The sequence below is a fragment of the Numida meleagris genome, chromosome 6 (assembly GCF_002078875.1).
Source record: "Numida meleagris isolate 19003 breed g44 Domestic line chromosome 6, NumMel1.0, whole genome shotgun sequence".
Lineage (NCBI taxonomy): Eukaryota > Metazoa > Chordata > Aves > Galliformes > Numididae > Numida > Numida meleagris.
This window is the reverse complement of record NC_034414.1, coordinates 16,327,931-16,333,930: the sequence shown is the minus strand read 5'-3', so window position 1 is coordinate 16,333,930 and position 6,000 is coordinate 16,327,931.

Below are 6,000 nucleotides of genomic sequence, written 5' to 3'. Positions count from 1 at the left end.
GATTCTGCCTTTACGATAAGCTGGAGTTGAACTTGGGGTTTGGTGCTGTGGGATTTCCCTTCTACTTAAATGCACCTTTTGCATTTATCGTGTAACTGAGTAATAGTAGAAGGCATGAGGAAGAAAGGCAGTTAAAGCAAGTGATGGAAGGTAGAGACTGAAGCTCAGTTTGAAGTGTACAGCTTTAGAGGTAAGAAGTTTAGGTTTAAGCAATGTTCTGTCCTGCTGACTGCTCTAAACAGTTAACAGAGCAGTGTTCAGGCTGCTAAAAATCAAGTTAAAACTTGAGAGCGTATACTGAGTTTTACTGGCACGGCGTGTTAAACTTTTGTATTATGACTATCTGAGTAATTTCTAAAGCTGAGGGCTTCACTTAATGTATGTTATTGCATACAGTAAATCCAGTGGGGATGGCAACAACTCAGAAAGATGTTATGCAGCTATTTGGAAAAGACTGTATTCCTTCTAGCGTTGAAAACCCTGAGGGGAAAAAACCAAGCATGCTGTCTTGTGCCTTTAAAACAAGCTTGATCTGAGAAGGGTGGCATTCTCCCAGGTGTTGTGTGTTAGGCTTAGCTGGGGATGCAGGTGATTCCAATCTAGTGAGCAGTGAGCACTGCTTAGGTTCTTCCATGTGTGGTTTTTCTTGCAGATTGCCTGCTAAAGGTAAGTTGTTCAACTTTTTTTCTTTGGAAACTTGCTTTAGATAAGACTGCTACAGTTCCTATTTCCTCTTAGTTGTTGTCACTTCATTAGGGACAGTCTCGTAGCAGTGGTTACAGCCTGCTTCCAAGCTGGCGGAGCAGTTACTTGCATGCATCAGCACATCTCTAATGGGATATTGTCTTGTGGAGTCACCTTCTTAAAACTTGCTATAAATGTGGTTCAACATTTTCTTTAACTTCAAAATAGTCGAGTCAGTCTGGCTTGCTGTTCATGAAGGCAGTTTGAAACTGGTTGCTCCTTCCAGTTGACTGGGAAATAAAATCAGTGCTTCAGCTTTTCTTTCCTGTTGGCTTTTATCTCTACTTTAGGAATTCTTGACTTAGCGTCCACATCACTTTGCAAGTCCAGACGCTGGTGAAAGGACCTGCTTTTAACTGATGAAAATGAGACTTTTAGTATAAGCTTTCCTGGCAAATCCCCATTCCCCAGCATTGAGGATACTAACAGGATAAACTTAGCATGACTGTTTGGCATCTCTCTTTGAAATTGCTTTCTGAAATGCAATTTCACTAACAATGTCGCTCTCCCTTTGTGTGTGCATATCTCAATCGGGTCTGCTGCCTTCAGTAAGAACTGTACTTCCCCCCTGCCAGCTTGGCTTTGGTAACACTACAGTTTATATGGAAGGAGCTGGGTTTCACTCCTTCAGATGAACGTTATTTTTTGTCTTAGCTGATTATGACTGTGTAAGCCCCCAGAGGGCCCAGGGAGTTGCAGCAGTGTTGTCTGGGGACCTAATTTGTCCTGCAGAACGCTTTGGTCTTGATGATGGGAGGGGAAGAACCTAGGTTAGTTCTGCAAGAACCTTTAAAGCTGGGAGTTAATGCATGCATCGCCTGAGTTGTAAATAGAGAGCAAAGGAGAATGCAAATAAATGAATTCTTAGAATGAAGAAAGTTGGCTGTCTTTAGCCTAAGTGCTGGCACCACCTCTTAGCTGATGTCTTCTACTCTGCAACCTCAGTACTGTGGGTTACTGCAGTTCAGCTGCTGGGGGCTGCTCTGTTAAGTTGCAGTGGCTGGATCTGCTGGTGCCTCGAGATAGGGCTTTGCCTTCTCTGCAGGCCGCGTTCACAGTAACGTGTCACAGCTTTTTAGGAGCAGTAAAATCATAAGTCTGGCAGACAAAAGCTGACTGTCCTGCTGCTGTTTCTCCACCCCAGTGCAGCTGGTGCTGGAAGCTGGCACAGCCCTGCGTTGGCTCTGCAGGTAGGGGAGTGGAGCACTGTGCTCTGCACCTTACAAAGAAAAAGGATTTTAAGGATTCCAGTCCTCCCCAAAAGATCCTTGCAGAAGCTGTGGTGGAGCTGTCCCTCAGTGCTCAGCAGGGTTGTCTCTGGTGCCTGCCGGGTTCACGTGAAATGGCAAATGGAGCATTGCACCGGAGGTGAATAAATAGCCCTAATGGCTCTGGGCTGAAATGAAGCACAGTGTGCTCTTACAGGGCCTTGGAAGCGAGCAGAAAGGAGCTACTGTGCTGGGTACCCAGGCAACAAAGCTGGTCACTAGCAAACAGCCCGCTTGTTTTTTCCTAATGCGAAATTCACTTTTTATGGCTTTCATTTCCCAAGCAGGCAGAGCCCCTGTAGACTCGGGGTTAAGTGTGATCATATTATAACGTGCAAACAAAGACATACATGATGTGTATCTACCAGGCTCATTAAATAGGGATCAGCCACGAAGTCTGGCTGCCGGCCAGCCTGACTGGCATGAACGGCCTGAAAAGACAGCTCCCTGAGAGGGCCTTGGTTTGAGTCTCGGACTGGCACAGCACTGCAGTGCTCTTTGGAGGAACAGACTCGCAGAGGGCCGAGCTGTCACCCGTTGGCTGTGTCCTGCCCTGGAGAAAGAGGATCTTCCCCTCGGGCAGGATGCTTAACTTTCAACTGGGTCAGGAATCAAAGGTTTGGAGATGATTGCGCTGCCAGCAATAATCTTGAAAATGTGCTGACCTCAGCTCTGGTGTTTGCCATCTGGAAGCTCTCAGTTCCCTTTACATGTGGGTTTCTCTCCCTGCCACTGCACTTCCTCCTACAGCTGGTCAGGATCGGCCGTGTGAGATTTTTCTTGACCACATGTACCAAAGGAAAGGCACCGCAGCCCAAATGGACCTTCCATGCTGAATAATCCCTCCAAGCCCACATCCTGCTCTTTAAATCTCACTGAACGGTGTTGAACTGTGTGAACTAGAAGCCCACAGAGACCAGGGCTGTATGAGCCCATCGCAGATGTAAATAAAGGGAACAGCGAGTGGAAGGGCGGAAGGAAGCCTGCTCTAATTACCCGAGACAAAGAGTATTAAATAATACAATAATTTCCCCAGGAAGAGATTATAGAGAATTGCGTGTAATGTCTCAGTTCTGAAGGGTTTAACAATTTCACCTTAGGATGAAATCTAATTAGAAGGTTACGGTTCTAAAGGAAAATGGTTATTTCATAAATCCCTCGGTAGGATTATTTGGAAAAAGATGGTTTCTCTGTAGGGATAAAATAAGCAATCCATTTGCATTGAATTACTCTTTGGATGAGAATCCAGGACTCAGAGTTAAGGTTTCTGAAATTCACTTTGAGCTCTTTCTCATTCCAGTTTGAAAGTGTAAACAACCTAAAATGAAATTTTTCCATTACGTTTTCATTTGTTTTCTTTATCCGTCCTCCCAACATTTTTATTATTATTATTGTTACTTTCTTGTTGCCAGATACACTTATAAATATGCAGGTTTTTATGAAATATTTATATCAGTGGGTATTCCTACACCAGTAAATGCACAAGTTTGTTTCTGGAGAAGAGTGAGGACCACATGACAACAGTCCTTTCCACCATTCAGTTTCATCAAAAAAGGAGAAAGAAATGCTACCAGTCACACTTCGGCAGTGTTTCTGTATCCATGTGGTCCAGCTGGGTTAGATGGAAACCTCTTGCATCAGAAGTTGTGTTCTCACTTCCCAGGAAAGCAAAGATAACCGAAAAAGGAAGGGACGAGGAAAAGGAGTGAGAAAGGGAGGTGGTGGAGTCACCATCTGCGGAGGTGTTCTAGAAACATGTAGATGTAGTACTGAGGGACATGGGTTAGTGGGGAAATATTGGTGGTACATGGACAGTTGGACTGGATGATCCTGGAGGTCTTTTCCAACCTTGGTGATTCTATGATTCTACGAAAATGCCCCCACTGCACAAGTGCTGGCGTTGACCAAAGCCCCTAGTGAGGCTGCAAGAGCCAGCCTGGCCTTCTGCACCAGCACAGCTGCTCTGTGCCCAGCAGCTCTCATGTTGCTCCTGGCTTCCCTGAGCCGCTGGAAGGATCCCTGCGGAGCCATGGCCCTTGGGCAGCTCCATTGTCCTTTGCTGGGGTTTCTGACCTCAGCATAGGAAGATGACATCACTCGAAAGGGCAGCGGTGCTCTCCGATCATGCTGCTGCTCAACCACAGCTTTTGTGGGCCTGACCTTTACCTCTACTGACACAAATCAGAGCAATGTAGGCCGACCACTGCCCTTTTGGTCAGCATGTCTGTATTTTCCATGTGTTTTACAGCTTCACGTGTCTGCTGTGCAATTATTTACTTCTACAAGTGTTTGCTTTGCTTTTTTTTCCTCTTCAGATTTGTCTTGTGACAGCCTTTCCTAAATCGGATCCTTTAGCTTTGTAAAAACGCAAAATAAGGAAGGGTCCCTTTAGAGGCAAAGAGCCGTGTGACATGGCACAGGCATGTCTTGCTGCCACCCACCTAAAATGTTAAAAATAGAGAGCGTAGATTGTCATCATGTGCGCTCGTGGTGTGAAGCAACCCACACACACACCCCTCTTTCCAGGGCACCTGGATCCTGCGTGTCCTTTTTAGCAACAGGTTTTGGCTTCAGTGCTTGAAAGCAAACACTGTGTGTGGGATCGACCAGCCAGGGCTGCTTTGGGGCAGCTGATAAGGAGCAAGGGAGCGGGCTGCCCGCAGGGCAGTGCCCTTGTGAGGAGAACCAACAGCACGACCTCGCATTTCCAGCTAACGCTGGCTCCTTTGTCCTCAGCCTTATGGAAAACAAACAAAGCTCTCCAGCAGGGACACCCAGAGCAGGGTGCCCAGGCCCATAGCCAGGGGACTTCTAGAGATCTCCAAGGAGAAGACCCACAGCCTCTGGGTCCCTGTGCCAGTGCTCAGGCACCTGTGCAGCACCCATGTACCGTCTGATGATCAGTGGGACCTCCTGGGTTCTTTGTGCCCACTGCCTCTTGCTGGGCCAGGCAGGGAGAACAGCACCTCCAATCCCGATGGCCTTTGCTGTTATCTCAATCTCAACCCGTGCTCTCTAAATTGCAGGGAAATCGCGTATTTAGTGGTTAATGATTAAGACGTCCTTCTGGAAGCCGTGACTTTGCTTGGAGGCATGGGCTTGCTTACTGACGTGCTTAAAGCCATATGTCAAGGGCACTCTGGGAAGGCACCTGTGGGCACCCACTTAATACAGGATAACATTTCCCCTGTAAGCAGCCTGGATACTCAGGTGGAAGAGCCGAGCTGAGCAGCGAGGCCTGTAACAAACGCCAAGGCCTCAGTGTGCTGGGAGCAGGCGGCGGGGCCTGCTCTGCCCTGGCTGCACCAGCTGCACGCCTTCCAGCCCTCGCCTTGTCCATACCACTTAATGCTCACACACACATGCATTTTTACAGCTGTCAGGTTGCTGCCCTTGGAGATAAGGCGCTCTGAAAGATTTGTAGGCTACTTTTGAGTGGGAAAAAGAGAAATTCATGGTGCATTCGGCTTGCTGAGCTGCTGAGGGAGGAGTGCCCTCAACGAGATCCCTGCACACAGCAGTGATGGGACAACCCCCATCCTCCCACCCACTCCATGTTCCCTGCCCTGCCCTTAGGGCTGCCATGGTGAGGCTGTGGCTGTTCTTTTGGGCTCCTTTTTGGCTTTGTCCCTGCCAGGGGCTGTCCTAGCTTCTACCCAAAGTGGCCCCTCCCTGGAGCCTCCTTTGGCTCTGCACAACAATTCCTCCTTTTTCACCCACCCCTTCCCCTCTCCACTGCATCCTGTGCCCACACCTTCATTTTGGCTGCAGCCCTATCCTCTCCACTGCCATCTGCAGTCCTCCTGGCTGGGCTTGGGGAGCTGCAAGGAGCCAAGGCCAGTGCTAACACTTGGCATCCCTCTAAAGTGCACTCCTAAATCACACTGCCAGCACCTGGGAGGAGCAATTGCACAGAAACAAATCTCCAATTCGCTTTAATAGCTCCGAATTGAAAGTTGCCAGAGGCTAATTATAGCAGCTCTGACAG